The following is an 18,566-nucleotide window of genomic DNA, read 5'->3' on the forward strand; positions in this document are numbered from 1 at the left end:
CAACTCCCTAATCTTGCCTTGGGTTTTATGGACCAATCTCCATCCACAAGGCGTCTGGGTCCTGCAGCAACCAGTCTTATCATTAGCATATGAAGGACAGTTTTATCACTCCACATATTCCAAGGGTTCTTAGGGAGCTGTGTGCTAGGAACCTGGGGCCAAGGCCAAATATTTATTTTTATTGTATCACTCAGCTCTAGCCAACAAAAATACCAGTCTAGTCAGATCCCTCTAAAGTGGGCCTTCCCCACCCCCAATAATCTGCATCCTATCACAATGTTTATGTCTTCACACTCATAATTCATGTTCCTTTGTTTACTTACGTTATTTTTACCTGTTTCCTCCAATAAGCTGTAACTTTGCTGCCATGGCAGTTGTGTCTGTTTTGCTCATTTAAAAAAAATTATTTATTTATTCTCTTTTGTTGCCCTTATTTTATTGTTGTAGTTATTGATGTCATCATTATTGGATAGGACAGAGAGAAATGGAGAGAGGAGGGGAAGACAGAGAGGGGGAGAGAAAGACAGACACCTGCAGACCTGCTTTACCGATTGTGAAGCAACTCCCCTGCAGGTGAAGAGCCAGGGGCTCAAACCCGGATCCTTACATAGGTCCTTGCACTTTGCACCACCTGTGCTTAATCTGCTGTGCTACTGCCTGACTCCCTCTTTTTTTTTTTTTTTTAAGATTTTATTTATTTATGAGAAAGACAGGAGGGGAGAGAAAGAACCAGACATCACTCTGGCACATGTGCTGCTGGGGATTGAATTTGGGACCCCATGCTTGAAAGTTCAAAGCTTTATCACTGCGCCACCTCCTGGACCACCGTTTTGCTCATTTTTGTAACTTCAGCAAGTTATCAAAGAGTATTTATGAGTAGAACATCAGAACACATATTTTTAAAAGTGAATGAAGCTCTAAAGTACATATTAATGCTTGGCCAAAAGAAAAAAAAATCCAATAAACAAGTCTGACTCTTGGAAATTATATTCAATGTACTTATACTCCCCCCACCTCCAATTTATTGTGGTTAAATGTACATAATAATATTTAACAATATGACCATTTTAAAGCACATATCCAGTTCAGTGGCAGCAAGTCTAGTTACACCACTTTGCAACTATCATCATTATCTCAAGAACACTTTCATCACTCCAAACTGAAACTCTGTGCCCATGAAATAACTGTTCTTCCTAGTCTCTTTTTTTTTTTTTTTTTTAATTTTTTATTTAAGAAAGGATTAGTGAACAAAGGCATAAGGTAGGAGGGGTACAACTCCACACAATTCCCACCACCCAATCCCCATCTTCCTAGTCTCTAACAACCTCCGTTCTACATTCTTCTCTGAGATGACTACTCAAGGGACCTCAGATGAGTAAAATCATACAATATTTATCACAAAGTGTCTGCTTTATTTAATTTAGCCTATCTCTAAGATTCATCTGTTTTATACTGGCACCACAATGCTTTGATAATTCTAGTTCTAGTAAGGTTTAAAATTAGGGAGTATAAGGGGGTCGGGCAGTAGTGCAGTGAGTTAAGCACATGGCGCAAAGCACAAAGACTGGCATAAGGATCCCAGTTGGAGCCCCCACCTGCAGGAGGATAGCTTCCCAAGCAGTGAGACAAGTCTGCAGGTGTCTATCTTTCTCTCCCTCTCTCTGTCTTCCCCCTCCTCTCTCAATTTCTCTCTGTCCTAGCCAACAAAAATGACAGCAATGACAACAACAATAATAATAATAACAATGATAAACAACAAGGACAACAAAAGGGAAAAAATAGTCTCCAGCCGCAGTGGATTCGTAGTGCAGGCACCGAGCCCCAGCAGTAACCCTGGAGACAAAAGAAAAAAAAAAAAAGAAAATACTACTAGTCTTCTGCCTCCATTTTTCTTTAAAACCAAAATGAAAACTCACTTGCTTAAATGATTTGTTGATATTTCTGTCTCACTAACGTGGAATGCACTACTCCTGGAGGTCTTTTATTTTTTCTTCTTTCTTTCTTTCTTTCTTTCTTTCTTTTTAATTGAATTGGACAGAGAAAAATTGAGATGGGAGAGGGAGAAAGACATCTGCAGACCTGCTTCACCACTTATGAAGTGTCCCCACCCCCTTGCAGGTGGGGAGCAGTTGTTAGAACCTCAGTCCTTATGCATGGTAATATGTGCACTTAACCTTGTGTGCCACCCCCAGCCCCTCCCATAGTTGTTTCTAATGAACTAGCTTCTGTAAATTATTATCTAATATTTATTTATTTATGAGAGAGAGGGAGAGAGAGAGAGAGAGACAGAACCAGAACAGTTTGCTGCATGTGACGCCAAGGATCAAACTCAGGACTTCATGCTTGAGAATTCAACACTTTATCCACACTAGGCCACTTCTTTGTAAATCTTTTTTTTTTTTTTTTTTTGCCTCCAGGGTTACTGCTGGGACTGAATGCCTGCACTATGAATTCATTGCTCCTGGAAGCTATTTTTTCCTTTTGTTGCCCTTGTTGTTTATTGTTGTTGTTGTCTTTGTAAATTCTTGACAAATAGGTACTAGAAACAGCTGTCCTAGTTTATAATTCTTGTGTTCCTTTTATTTTTCCTAGACAAAATTCTTATAGTAAAGTTTGAATTTGCAGGACCCTAGTCTTTTGGGCATGCCTAGCTGGTGAATCAGTCAAGAAAGACTTCCTAGATTAAATTTAACTTGGACAATCCTTTTAATTTCAGTTATCACACTTCATTACATCGTCCAGAAAACAGAAAAGAATTAAAGTGTCCAAAATAAGTTGCTTAGAATTTTTCTCAGGCAGAGCTGCTGCACATTCAAGACATATATATATAGTCAATGGGCAAAACACCATGACATAAAGTTGGAGTCACATTCTTTTTTTGTTGTTGTTGTTGTTATTTTTTTATATTTATTTATTTTCCCTTTTGTTGCCCTTGTTGTTTTATTGTTGTAGTTATTGATGTCGTCATTGTTGGACAGGACAGAGAGAAAGACAGTGAGGGGAGAGAAAGATAGACACCTGCAGACCTGCATCACTGCCTGTGAAGCGAGTCCCCTGCAGGTGGGGAACCAGGGGCTCAAACCGGGATACTCACGCAGGTCCTTGCACTTTGCGCCACGTGCGTTTAACCAGCTGTACTACCAACTGACTCCCTGGAGTCACATTCTGATGACTGGGGGAGAGTCTTGCTCTTTTACTTTTGCAAATGATATAAAGAGAGTTGTGCCTATTTTAGTGTGGTCTAAGGGAGTTTCTCTACATTTTAGTTTGTGCTGAAAAAAAAATATTATAGCTTGAGAAATGTCTTGGTCTTTTTGCTTTTCTTTTAAAAGAGGCCGGGTGGGATAGTAAGAAAGAATGCTGGACTGTTTCTAAGGAGGTCTGGCTTTTAGCAGAATTTTACCTCTGACTTGCAATGGGAACAAAGTCCCTGGCTCCTGCAGCTACAATTTCCTTAACCATATGTTGAAATAGTGGCTGGATCTCTCAGAACTTTAATGATACTGCGACATTGGGGCAGGCAAGACAGATCACCTCGTAGGGTGCCTGCCCTCCCAAGTGCACAACCCAGGTTTGAGTCTCCACCATACCATATGTGCTTACCACGTATGGGGAAGCTTTCATGCTGTAGTGTCTTTACCTCTTTGTTTATCTCTCTCTACATATGTATCTGAAAAAAAAGTTGGACTTGGGCAGTGAAATTACATATATGAAGCCCTGGTGATACCCTGCCCCCCAATTACAGAACTTTTTATATTTTCCTTAGATACTATTCCTTTCTCTATCTTCCTCCCTTCCTTTCTTTCATTCTTTCTCTCTTCATTTCTTTTCTATTTCATTCTTTCTTTTTCTTCTTCCTCTTCCTCTCCTCCTCTTCTTTCTTCTTTTTTTTAAAATTTTTATTTATTTATTTATTTATTTATTCCTTTTGTTGCCCTTGTTGTTTTATTGTTGTAGTTATTATTGATGTCATTGTTGTTGGATAGGACAGGGAGAAATGGAGAGAGGAGGGGAAGACAGAGAGGGGGAGAGAAAGACAGACACCTGCAGACCTGCTTCACCGCCTGTGAAGTGACTCCCCTGCAGGTGGGGAGCCGGGGGCTTGAACCGGGATCCTTCCGTTGGTCCTTGTGCTTAGCGCCACCTGCGCTTAACCCGCTGCGCTACCGCCCGACTCCCCTCTTCTTTCTTCTTTTTTTTTTTTCTTCCCTGTTTCTCTAGGACTTTACTAGGGTTCATGCCTACACAACTCCACCACTCTTGGGGGTATTGGTATATGTATTTTTTCCAGATACAGGGTGCAAGACAGACACAGAGAGAGAAGGAGAAGGAAGTCACAAGAGCACTACTCCACTGCTCATGAAGCATCCCTTTTTCATAGTGCTCCCATGTGGTGGCCAATTGCTCAAACTTTGGCCCTTGTGCATGGCAAAATGTATGTATTCTACCTGCTGAGCTATCTTCCAACTATAGGTAATGTTTTATGTTATTCATTAGATCTCAGATAATAATTTATAAGTGTTATTTACATTAATCCTTTGCTTTGTGAAACTATAAGGATCTAGAAAGCATGTAAGATTCATTGTACAAAAAAAATTCAATGAAAGGGCAACAAAAGGGAATAAATAAATATTTTTTAAAAAAGATTCAATGTACTATCCTCACAATTTGTCACTGTAACTCAGCAGTTAAAGGAATGTTTGAAGGGAGGAAGGAAGATGAGTTGAAGTATCTGTTTTTGTTTTGAAATAAATTTTGAAAGATAATTGCTATTTATTTCCTGTGTGGTAGAAAACATATAGCTAGGTGATAATGGTTATTATAGTAATGGTATTTCCTCCATTTGGTTCCTTTTTAAGTTTTTTTTTTTTTGCCTCCAGGGTTATTGCTGCGGTTCAGTGCCTGCAAGAGGCCAATTTTCTTGCCCTTGCTCTTATAGCTATTATTCTTAGATAGGACAGAGAGAAATGGAGAGAGGAGGGGAAGACAGAGAGGGGGAGAGAAAGATAGACACCTGCAGACCTGCTTCACTGCTTGTGAAGTGACCCCCCCTGCAGGTGGGAGGCAGGGGCTGGAACTGGGGTCTTTACACTTGTCCTTGAGCTTTGTGCCATGTGCGCTTGACACATCCCCTTTTTAATTGTTTTAAGTATAGAGACAGAAAGGCAAAGAGAGAGAATGTATGAAAAGACCATAGCACCAAAACTTCCTTCAGTGCTCTGAGGGTTGTGTTCGAATGTGGATGTGCATGTTTGAAAACACTATTCAAGTAAGCTATTTCACTGGCTCACCCCTCTCCCTATTTGGTTCTGTTAAAAAAAAATTGTGGCCCTGAGAGATTGTGCAGCCGATGGAGTTCAGGACTTACACTCATGAGATCCTGAGTTTGATCCCTGTCACCACATGTGTCAGAGGGATTGAGTCTCTGGTCCTCACTCTCTTCATCTTTCCTAAATAAATAAATAAATAAATAAATTTTTAAATAATAATATGTATATTACTGTAGTAAGTAAAACCCCAGGGTCTAAGAGACAGCTCACCCAATAAAGTTTGACCCCCAGCATCACATATGTCAGAATGGTGCTCTGGTTCTCTCTCTTTTTCATTAATAAATAATAATAATAATTGGTATTATTATTTTGCAACCAGGGTTATCTCTGTGTCTCGGTGCCTGCACTACGAATCCACCACTCCTGGCAGCCATTTTTTTCTTTCTATTTTTATTTGACAGGACAAAGAGAAATTGAGAGAGGAGGGTAGATAAAGAGGGAGAGAAAAAGATAGACACCTGCAGGCCTGCTTCACCACTCATGAAGTGTCCTCCCTGTAGGTGGGGTTTGGGGGCTTGAACCTGGGTCCTTATTTATGGTGATATGTGCACCTAACTGGATGCGACACTGCCTGGCCCCCTTAATAAGTAAATCTTTAAAAAATAAATTTAAAAAGGGAGAGGGTTAGTCTGCTAAGAGAATTAGAATCATCCAGTTATAAAGATTTGGTACAAAAAAAAGTTAATCAAGTAAAACCCCAGAAGTAATGCACTAGATTAATATTTTCTTATACTGATTTATTTTATTTTTATTAGTGATTTACAAAATAAAGATAAAATTTCACACTGTTCATACAAGCAGAGTTCTGTGTCTACATTCCTTCCATTGGAAACTGCAGTGATCCTCTCAAGGTCACATATAGCTGGACTATTATTTCTATAACTATGTCTATCTCTATGTCTCTCCCCCTATTTTTTCTATGGCCTTGCCTTCTCTTCCATTTTAAGTCACAGCTATACTTATTAATACTTCTGAATGTCTTTCCTTTTTTCCTCTTCACTCTTTGCTTCCTGGCAGAATTGAGTTTCAGAGGGCCAGGCCGTAGCGCAGCAGGTTAAGCGAACGTGGCACAAAGCGCAAGGACCAGCAGAAGGATCCCAGTTTGAGCCCCTGGCTCCCCACCTGCAGGGGAGTCGCTTCACAAGCGTGAAGCAAGTCTGCAGGTGTCTATCTTCTCTCCCCCTTTCTGTCTTCCCCTCTTCTCTACATTTCTCTCTGTCCTATCCAACAACAATGAGAACAATTATAGTAACAACAACACCAATAAGCAACAAGGGCAACAAAGGGGAAAAAATTACCTCCAGGAGCAGTGGATTTGTAGTGCAGCCACTGAGCCCCAGCAATAACCCTGAAGGCAAAAAAAAAAAAAAAAAAAAAAGAATTTAGTTTCAGAGCTCTCTAGTCACATTTCTCCCCCTCTGAGAGTATGAACCAAAATTCTTTTTTTGTCTTTTATAAAAAGGAAACATTGACTACACTGTAGGTTAAGAGGGGTACAACTCCACACAATTCCCACCACCAGATCCCCGTATCCCATCCCCTCCCCTGACAGCTTTACTATTCTTTAACCCTCTGGGAGTATGGACCCAAGGTCATTGTGGGATGCAGAAGGTAGAAGGTCTGGCTTCTGTAACTGCTTCCCTGCTGAACATGAGTGTTGACAGGTCAATCCATACTCCTAGCCAGCTTCTCTCTTTCCCTAGTAGGGTGGGGCTCCGGGGTCACGGAGCTCCAGGACACATTGGTGGGGTTGTCTATCCAGGGAAGTCTGGTTGTCATCATGCTAACATCTGGAACCTGATGGTTGAAAAGAGAGTTAACATACAAAGCCAAACAAGTTGTTGACCAATCATGGAACTAGAGGCTGGAATAGTGCAGATGAAGAGTTGGGGGTGGGGGGCTCTCCATTTTGTAGGTAGCTAGTGGGCATATTTTAGTTAAATTCCAAAGGGCTTGTGGCTATACTAGTGTTTTTTGTTTTGTTTTTGCCTGAACCTGAAATCTGATATGCAGGTGGATCCTAATTATTGTCTGGGGAGGTGATGTCATGGTTGACAGAAGGACCAGAAAGCTGAATCAGGGAAGAGAGTAGCTCCCAAATATGGAACTACAAAACCTAAATGCACCAATCACAGACAAAGAAATTGAAACAGTTATTAAGAATTTTCCCAACAACAAAAGACCTGGACCAGGTGGCTTCACAAACGAATTCTACAAAACCTTCAGTAAACAGTTAATACCTATACTTCTAAAGCTTTTCCACAAGATCGAAGAAAGAGGAACACTCCCTTCCCTTCCACCTTTTATGAAACCAATTATCACCCTGATACCAAAAGCAGATAGGGACACAAGAAAAAAGGAAAATGACAGACCAATATCTCTGATGAACATAGATGCCAAAATATAAAACAAGATCCTGGCCAACCAGATACAGCAGTGTATCAAAAAGATTGTTCATCATGACCAAGTGGGATTTATCCCAGGAATGCAAGGCTAATTCAACATATTTAAATCAATCAATGTCATTCACCACATCAATAAAAGCAAAACCAAAACCACATGATTATCTCAATAGATGCAGAGAAAGCCTTTGACAAAATCCAACACCCATTCATGCTCAAAACACTACAAAAAATGGGAATAGATGGGAAATTCCTCAAGATAGTGGAGTCCATATATAGCAAACCTACAGCCAACATCATACTTAGTGGACAGAAACTGAAAGCATTCCCCCTCAGAACCAAAATTCTGTTTGGAGTGCAGAAGGTAGGAATTCTGGCTTCAGTAATTGCTTCTCTGCTGGACATGGGTATTAGCAGGTTGATTCATAACCCTTTAAAAAATTTTTTTATTGGGGATTAATGGTTTACAGTCAACAGTAAATACAATAGTTTGCACATGTGTAACATTTCTCAGTTTTCCACTTTTCTATTCAGCCCTCACTAGGTGCTCCTCTGCCACCATGTTCCAGGACCTGAACCCTCCCCCACAACCCTCACCCTAGAGGGTTACTTTGGTGCAATATACCAACTCTTGTCCAAGTTCTGCTTTGTGTTTTCCCTTCTTTTCTTACTTATTTCTTTATTTTAGTATTTTTCTTATTTTTTTTCTTCCAGGGTTATTACTGGGGCTTGTGCCTGCACCACAAATCCACTGCTCCTAGAGGCTATTTTTCTCCTTTTTGTTGTCCTTGTTGTTTTATCGTTGTTGTGGTTATTATTGTTGTTGTTATTGATGTTGTTGTTGTTGGATAGGAAAGAGAGAAATCGAGAGAGGAGGGGAAGATAGAGAGGGGGAGAGAAAGATAGAAACCTGCAAACCTGCTTCACTGCCTGTGAAGCAACCCCCCTGTAGGTGGGGAGCCGGGGGCTCTAACCGGGTTCCTTACTCTGGTCCTTGCACCATGTGTGCTTAACCCATTACGCTATCACCAGGCCCCCTACATGTAACTATTAATCAGGGCTGTGGATCATTTGATGATCCAGCTTAACTAGCTTTAATTAAAAAAGAACATTTATTTGGCTTAGACATCCAAAATGTTCAGGTTGAATCCAGGGATGAGTAATGCCATATGGATTTAGTCTTCTCTTATCTTTCCTTCCTTCCTCTCTTTCTTTCTTCATTTCTTTCTTTCTTTCTTTCTTTCTTTCTTTCTTTCTTTCTTTCTTTCTTTCTTCCTTCCTTCCTTCCTTCCTTCCTTCCTTCCTTCCTTTTCTGTTAACTCTCTCCTAGGGGCAGATCTTCATTTATGGCACTTAGGCTACAGAAAGCAACAAGCAGAATGAGAATCTAGCTTTCAGCAGTCATTGTATGAGACAATGTTTTCTTCAGCATCGTTCTAGTGACTCAGAATTGAGTTGCTTTGTTAGTCATGTCTGTACGCATCACAGTGAATAGGAGGCACTGATTGACAAGACCTGAGTTATGTGCCCATGCTGCAGTCCAAAGGTAGTGCTTACTTTCTCCCCAAATCTCCTGCGAATGATAGTGAGGTGATTCTCCAGTGGGAGATGGGGAACTTTTAACCAAATGACAGTCCCGGAGGTGATGGGTGAGTAGGAGCAGTGAGTATCATAAGGAAACAACTTTTAGTTCTATGAAATAAAGCTTTTTGAAAACCTACTTTTCTATCAAAATAGTTAAGGCTGAGGAGATAGCTCACCTGGTAAAACACACACACAGTACCATGTGTGAGGGCCTGGTCAAACAACTGGCACCACATGGGAACATCAGGTAAGGCAGTGTTTCATGGGCAGTGGAGCAGTGCTGTGGTATCTCTCCTTTTCTCTCCTATGTCTATCTGTTGGTCCTTCTCTTTCTATATCTTAAATTTAAAAAGAAAGAAAAGAGTTCAGGGTCAATATGATAACTCACCTGGGAAAGCGTCTGTTTTGCCATATAAACAACAGCCCAGGCTCAAACTGCACCTCCATGAATAGAGGGAAGCTTTGGTGCTATGAATCTCTCTCTCTCTCTCTTTCAGTTTTTCCTTTTTTAAAATTTATTTTCCCTTTTGTTGCCCTTGTTGTTGTTTTTTATTGTTGTTGTGGTTATTGTTGTTATTGATGTCATCGTTGTTGGATAGGATGGAGAGAAATGGAGAGAGGAAGGGAATACAGAGAGGGGAGAGAAAAAGAGACACCTGAAGCCCTGCTTCACTGCCTGTGAATTGACTCCCCTGCAGGTGGGGAGCTGGGGGCTTGAGCTGGAATCCTTAGGCCAGTCCTTGCACTTGTGCCACCTGCGCTTAACCCGCTGCACTACCACCGACTCCCCAGTTTTTCCTTTTTTATCTGAAAGAAGTTGGCTTTGAGAGGCAAAATCCCAGTGATGAAAAGAAAAAAAAAAAAAAAAGGAGAGGTGGTCTGGGAGGTGATGCAGTGGATGAGGCATTGGACTCTCAAGCATGAGGTCCTAAGTTCAATCCCCGGCAGCACATGTACCAGAGTGATGTCTGGCTCTTTCTCTCTCCTTCTATGTTTCTCATTAATAAATAAATAAAAATCTTTAAAAAGAGAAAAAAAGAAGAGGGATACAGAAGCAGTAGAATCACACAGGTTTGAAGTCCTGGCAACAAATAATAATAACAATAACAACAACATTAGATATCAACCCTAAACACAAATTCATTTGAAACTTTTATCTGTCATTTGAACTTTCTGGTGTAGTGTTCTTTGTATATTGTAGCTTCTTTTACACAGTGACAAGAATTGAACCCAGGGCCTCACAGATGTTCTCTGTCATTTTTTTCTTAGGTTTTTATTTTTTTTTAATTTATTTATTGTGGAATTAATGTTTTACATCGAAAGTAAATACAATAGTTTGTACATGCATAACATTTCTCAGTTTTCCATATAACAATACAACCCCCACTAGGTCCTCTGTCATCCTTTTTTGTTCTCTGTCATTGAGTCACCTCTCAATCTATTTTTTTTTAACTGAAAGTTAGGAGCAGAGAGATAACAAAGCATTGATGCACCATCTATAAAATTCGATTCATAGGTGCCAGGCAGTGATGCACCTGATTAAATGCTTTGGTCCCCACCTTTAGGAGGAAAGCTTCACAAGTGGTGATACAGTTCTACAGGTGTCTTTCTGTCTCTCTCCTTTTCTATCTTCCTCTCCCTACTCAATCTCTCTCTGTCTCTATCCAATAATAAATAAACAAATAAATAAAAATAATAAAAAATAAAAATTCCATTCATATCTTCTGTTGGGTCGCTAACATAGTGTGCTCCACCCACATAGCTACCTCACTGGCCCTTGTACACTGTGAAAGTCTTTATGTAAAAGCTCTCTCATGTCAGTTATGAATTATGCTTGACTGAAGATGACCAAATCTGTCTACAGAGGCTTAAAATGATAAGGGTTAATTTAAAAAATTTTTTATTGGTGGGATTAATTTTTTATAGTCAAAAGTAAATGCATTTGTTGTTACATGTGTAAAAATATCTTAGTTTTCTGCTAAACGCCATAACCACCCACCTAGGTCCTCTTCCACCATCATGCACCAGGACCTGAAAGCCTTTCCCACCCAGAGTCCTTTACTTTGGTGCAATAAAACAAAGGGGTTAATTTAAGTCCTAGAAGCCAGTTGCTGCTGGCATTGGTTCGCTACTTAGTAGATATGAGTTTCTTGATATTTTTATGGTCCTAATATAACTGCCAGAATTTTGGCCTTCAGATCTAGGTAGGCAATGGGGAAAAAAAGCAGAGAAGTACAAAAGATCAAGAACTTCTGTGTTTATTGATTTACTGGGTTTGCTTTTTAAAGAGTACAACCAGATGCTCCAGTCAATGCTTTTGCATTTATCTTACTCTTAATATGGTCACATAGATATTTTTTCAAGGCTGAGAAATATAATCTTTTAGTTGTTCTCAAATTTTGCCTCAGATTAAACCAGGTTGCTTTAATAAGGACAAGAAGGGTTGTGGATATTGAATACTTGCCTTAATTAGCTCTCACTGTTTTACCAATTGGATAATGTGCTGTTTTGCCATGTGTACAACCCAAGTTTGAGTCCAGCCTTCACTGTATTGAAGGAAACTTCTGTGTTGTGGTTTCTTTCTTTCTTTCTTTCTTTTTTTAATATTTATTTATTTATTCCTTTTTGTTGCCCTTGTTGTTTTATTGTTGTTGTAGTTATTATTGTTGTTGTTGTTGATGTCATTGTTGCTGGATAGGACAGAGAGAAATGGAGAGAGGAGGGGAAGACAGAGATGGGGAGAGAAAGATAGACACCTGCAGACCTGCTTCACCACCTGCAGGTGGGGAGCCGGGGACTCAAACCTGGATCATTACGCCAGTCCTTGCACTTTGCACCATGTGCGCTTAACCTGCTGTGCTACTGCCCGACTCCCCTGTGTTGTGGTTTCTTTCCCTCTCTTCCTGCCTCTCTGTTTCACTCTATCTGAAAAAGTCAGTCAGGACCTGTACAGACCCAGAAAGTCAACCAAAACAAACAAACAAGCAAACACCTATAGTATGTGATTTAAACACCGTAGACATTTGTATTTCATAGCTCTGGAGGCTGGAAAGCTCAAGATTAAGGTCATAGCTGATTCAGCTCCCAGTAGAATATTCTTTTCCTGCTTTGAAAATGGGCTCTTCCTTGTCGAGTCTTTGCATGGCAAAAACTGAGGTGCAAGCAGTGTGGAAGACACACTCTGGTCTCTATCTCTTCTTAAGGATGCTAAACGTATCATGGAGTGTCACCTCTCCTCTCCCAGCTTCAAACACTGACACATGAGGGTCCCATATGTGAATCTGGGGAGGGAGGGGGAGGACACAAACATTCAGTTCATAATATTCCATTGCTGAACTATCTTAATTCAATGTCTCCTATTTTATTTGTAAGCAAAGTAAAGCAAGTCCTCTAGTAAAGCTGCTTCATTTAACATCATTTCACTATAGTAATTAAGGCACTGTTTTAGTTATATTTGATGTAAAGTATGGTTTCTAAGAAACTATTGATTTACTGTAAGTACTTACTGTACATTTATTTAATCCTATCAACCTCAGAAGTCTGAACTCATTCTATGTCAACTCTAAAGTCTAAAGTTCAAAGTCTCATCTAAGCATCACTTAAAATCAAATATAAGTGAAGCAGAAGGTATGATTTACCCTGAGACAAAAAATAAAAAATCCAGGCATTATATAGCTTGGCCAAACTGATACATAAAGTTAACTAGCTGTTTAGGTGGGAAAGTGTTCCACCAATGTTTTCCTCTAAGTATTTAATAGTTTCTGGGCTAACATCCATGTCATTGATCCATTTGGAGTTGATTTTTGTTTCTAGTGAGATAAGGTGGTTCAGGTTCATTCTTCTGCATGTTTCGACCCAGTTTTCCCAACACCATTTATTGAAGAGAGCCTCCTTCCTCCATTTATACTTTGGGCCCCCTTATCAAAGATTAGATGTCCATAGGTGTGGGGGTTTAGTTCTGGGCCTTCAATTCTGTTCCACTGGTCTGTGTGCCCATTTTTGTTCCAGTACCAGGCTGTTTTGATGATGATCTCAAAATATAGTTTGAGATCTGGGAGTGTGATGCCTCCATTTCTGTTTCTTTTCCTCAAGAATGTTTTGGCGATTCTAGGTGTTTTCTGGTTCAAGATAAATGATTGTAGTTTTTGTTCTATTCTCTTAAAGAAGCTTGGTGGAACTTTGATGGGTATTGCATTAAACTTGTATATGGCTCTGGGGAAAATATTCATTTTGATGATATTTGTTCTTCCAATCCATGAGCATGGGATGTCTATTTCTTGGTATCAGTTTCTATTTCCTTGAAGAGTGACTCATAGTTTTCAGTATACAAGTCTTTCACTTCATTGGTCAGCTTTATTCCTAGGTATTTTATTGATTTTGCTGCAACAGTGAATGGGAGTGATTTCTGGATATCTTCTTCAGATTTAGTGTTTTTGTAGCCTGACACCTTGCTATATTGCCTAATAACTTCCAGTAGTTTTCTGTTGGATTCTTTAGGTTTTTCTATGTATACTATCATATCATCCGCAAATAGTGAGAGCTTGACTTCTTCCCTTCCAAACTGTATTCCTTTGATTTCTTTCTCTTGCCTGATTGCTATGGCAAGAACTTCCAATACTATGTTGAAGAGTAGTGGTGATAATGGACAGCCCTGTCTAGTCCCCGATCTGAGGGGGAATGCTTTCAGCTTCTGTCCATTGAGTATGATGTTAGCTGTAGGTTTGCTATATATGGACTCCACTATTTTGAGGAATTTCCCATCTATTCCCATTTTTTGTAGTGTTTTGAGCATGAATGGGTGTTGGATTTTGTCAAAGGCTTTCTCTGCATCTATTGAGATAATCATGTGGTGTGGAGGACCCTCCAACACTTTTTTTTTTTTTTCAGCCACCAGGTTCCAGATGCTAGAATGCCAACCAGACTTCCCTGGACAGAAGATCCCATCGATATCCTGGAGCTCTGCTTCCCTAGAGCCCCACCCTACTAGGAAAGGGAGAGGCAGGCTGGGAGTATGGATCGAACAGTCAATGCCCGTGTTCAGCGGGGAAGCAATTATAAAAGCCAGATCTTCCACCTTTTGCATCCCACAATGACCTTGGGTCCATACTCCCAGAGGGATAAAGAATAGAAAAGCTATCAGGGGAGGGGATGGGATACGGAGATCTGGTGGTGGGAATTGTGTGGAGTTGTACCCCTCTTATCCTATGGTTTTGTTTATGTCTCCTATTTAAAGTAAATTTAAAAAAAAGAATGAAAAAAATTAACTAACAAAGTAGCATAGTACTTTTTATTATAACAAGTATATTAGTGAAATCATTGTTATTTCTTTTCTTTCTACTTCAGTTGTTTTCTTGTTATAGAAAAAGCTCTTTATTACATGGGCTTTAAATAGTTGAATATGTATAAAGTTTAATTTTCCTTGTAGGAAAAAATCTATCCTTTCAGAAAAAATTCTTAATAGATGTTGGTGTTTTTATTATTACAAAGACACTTTGGCATCTTTATTATTATATTTATATAGTAATGTAAAAACAAGATCCATGTAAAAACAGGATCATTCAGAGTGTGTGTGTGTGTGTGTGTGTGTGTGTGTTTCCCAGAGCACTGCTCAGTTCTGGCTTATGGTAGTACTGTGGATTGAACCTGAGACCCCTAGAACCCTCAGGCATAATGTTGTTTGCATACCATTTATGCTATTTCCCAGCCCATTCATTATTGGTGTGTGTCTTTTTTTTTTTTTTTTTGCCATCAGGCTTATCACTGCAGCTCAATGTTGGCACTACAGATCCACCACTCTCAGCAATCTTTTTTAAGATTTTATTTATTTATTAATGAGAGAGATAGGAGGAGAGAGAGAATTAGATATCACTCAGGTACATGTGCTGCCAGGGATTGAATTTAGGACCTCACGCTTGAGAATCCAAAGCTTTATCCATTGCGCCACCTCCCTTACCACAGTCTTTTTTTTTTTTTTTTTCTATTTTATTTGATAGAACAATTGATAGAAATTTGAGAGGAGAGGGTGTGTTAAAGAGGAAGAGAGTGGTCTGGGAGATGGTACAGTGGATAAAGCACTGGAGTCTCAAACATGAAGTCCCGAGTTTAATCCCCAGCAGCACATGTGCCAGAGCGATGTCTGGTTTTTTCTCTCTCTCCTCCGGACTTTCTCATTAGTAAACACATGAAATCTTGAGAGAGAGAGAGAGAAATAGAGAGAGAGAGATAGCATAATGGTTATGCAAAGAGACTCTCATGCCTGAGGCTCCAAAGACCCAGGTTCAATCCCCTGTACCATCATGAACTAGAGCTGATCATAGCTCATAGCTGCAGACCTGCTTCACTGCTTGTGAAGCACCCTCCTTCCCCACTCCCGGCTGCAAGTAGGAGCAGAGGTTCAAACCTAGGTCCTTGAGCATGGTAGTGTGTGTGCTCAGTTGGGTGTATCCCAATGTTTTGTTTTGTAACCAATATTTTTCTATGTCAAATATATACTTTGAACATTTAACATTTTCCTGCCACAAATTATTCTTTTTGACATTTTATTTTTTTAATTTTTTTTGTTTTTTATATTTATTTTTCTATTCCCTTTTGTTGTCCTTGTTTAAATTATTTTAAAATTTATTTATTTATTTCCTTTTGTTGCCCTTGTTGTTTTATTGTTGTAGTTATTATTGTTGTTGTTACTGATATCATTGTTGGACAGGACAGAGAGAAATTGAGTGAGGAGGGGAAGACAGAGAGGAGGAGAGAAAGATAGAAACTGAATACTTGCTTCACCATCTGTGAAGCAACTCCCCTGCAGGTGGGGAGCCAGGAGGTCAAAGGAGGATCCTTAAGGCAGTCCTTGGGCTTCGTGCCATATGAGGCTTAACCCGCTACGCTACCACTCAACTCCCTCTTTTTTGACATTTTAAATGAGTACACAGTAATCTATTAAACTAGATATGTGGTTATTTTTCAGTCAGTTCCCTATTGTTAAACATTTACGTGGTTTTCACTATTCTAAGCACCTCTACTAGCCTGTAGGTATATCTTTTTTTTGCTCATTTTTCTTTCTTTTTTAAAATTTCTTTATTGGGGGATGTTGTTAAAATTTCGTAGGCTCTTGCCGGCCGGGTTGGCTTCGCGGTGGTGAACAGAGACGCAGAGACAACGGCTGGGCAGGGAAGCTGTATTTCTTTATTCAGGAACAACGATTCACAAACTAAGACAAACTAATCACCAAACAGAACTCTGCTGTCTCTTTGCGGCGGCGCAAGCACACTCTTGAACTCAGGAACTCTCCAACTCTGGAACTCTGGAACTCTCATACTGGGGAACCCTCTGAAACTCTGGCACTCTCGAACTCAGGAACCCTCTCTCGGGGTTCCTTACTCTGGAACTCTCGTACTCGGGAACCCCCTGAAACTCTGGCACACTGTGGAACTCTCTCTTACTCTGTAACCCTGAAACTATCGAACTCAGGAACCCAGGAACTCTGTCACTCTGGAACTCTGGCACTCAGGAACTCAGGAACCCTCTCCTGGGGTTCCTTGGGGCGGGGCCAAGCGGGCCGCGAAATCAACTGGACTGATCCAACTCTCTTGGCGGGGGAGGGCTAGAACAAACCAATGCAAAGCATACGACAGGGGGATTTGACAGTGAATACAATAGTTTGTATATGCATAAAATTTCTCAATTTTCCACATAACAATATAATCCCCACTAGGTCCTCTGTCATCCTTTTCTAGGACCTGTACTTTCACCCCACCCACCCCAGAGTCTTTTACTTTGGTGCAATACACCAACTCAGGTTCTACTTGTGTTTTCTCTTCTGATCTTGTTTTTCAACTTCTGCCTGTGAGTGAGATTCATCCCATATTCATCCTTCTGTTTCTGACTTATCTCACTTAACATGATTTCTTTAAGCTTCATCCAAGATGAGCTAAAAACGGTGAATTCACCATTTTCAATAGCTGAGTAGTTTTCCATTGTGTATATATACCACAACTTGCTCAGCCACTCATCTGTTGTTGGGCACCTGTGTTGCTTCCAGGTTTTGGCTATTACAAATTTATTTTCCCTTTTTGTTGCCCTTGTTTGTTTGTTTTTATTGTTGTTGTAGTTATTATTGTTGTTACTGATGTCGTCATTGTTGGATAGGACAGAAAGAAATGGAGAGAGGAGGGGAAAACAGAGGAGGAGAGAAAGATTGACACCTGCAGACCTGCTTCACTGCCTGTGAAGCGACTCCCCTGGGGAGCCTGTTGCTCAAACTGGGATCCTTAAGGAGGCTCAAACCGAGATCCTTAAACTGGTCCTTGTGCCACCTGCTTAATCCGCTGCACTACCGCCCAACTCCCCTGTAGGTATATCTCAGTTACAAAAGCAATGCATATGTTCTGTAACTAAAGCAGCACAGTACTGTCTGAAAGAAAATGCAAAGTTCCCTAATTTCGTGCCTCAGCACTTCTCTTTCTCATCAGTCCTATTTTCCATGAAGTAACCACAGCTAACAGTTTATTGTGAATCCTTGTAACCTTTCTCTGACTCGTTTTTCCCATGTTCTTTCCATTTTGTTTTCTGTTCCTTTCATGAGCAGCCTCAAGCAGTATCTTCATTCTTCTTATGAGTTGTTTAGTTTCTGAAACTTGAGAAACATATCTGTTAGAACTATATGTAAATTTAGGCAACACCATCTAAGAGGAAACTTTGTTATTTTTTCTATTTTGCGTTTTGACTACCAGTCTTATTAGGTCAGACACTTGAGAAAGTAACTTCCAAATAAATGAGGTGTTACTATGCTTACAAAGTTTTCATAAGCTAGGAGTGAATTATGTTCTGTGTTGACTTTTTTATGTGTTCACACAATGAACAATGAAAGAATCTTCTCTGTAAAGTAGGGAAACAGCAGTTAGAGGTGTGTGTGTGTGTGTGTGTGTGTGTGTGTGTATCAACTCATTCATTAAATATTTATTAAGTGGGGAGTCGGGTGGTAGCACAGCAGGTTAAGCGCACACGGTGCAAAGCACAAGGATGTAAGGATCCAGGTTCGAGCCCCTGGATCCCCACCTGCAGGGGAGTCACTTCACAAATGGTGAAACAGGTCTGCAGGTGTCTGTCTTTCGTTCCCCTTCTCTGTCTTCCCCTCTTCTCTCCATTTCTCTCTGTCCTATCCAACAATGATGGCATCAATAACAACAACAATAAGAACTACAATAATAAAACAAGAGCAACAAAAGGGAATAAACATTTAAAATAAAAATAAATA

This window comes from Erinaceus europaeus, chromosome 12, assembly GCF_950295315.1.
Source record: "Erinaceus europaeus chromosome 12, mEriEur2.1, whole genome shotgun sequence".
Taxonomy (NCBI): Eukaryota; Metazoa; Chordata; class Mammalia; order Eulipotyphla; family Erinaceidae; genus Erinaceus; species Erinaceus europaeus.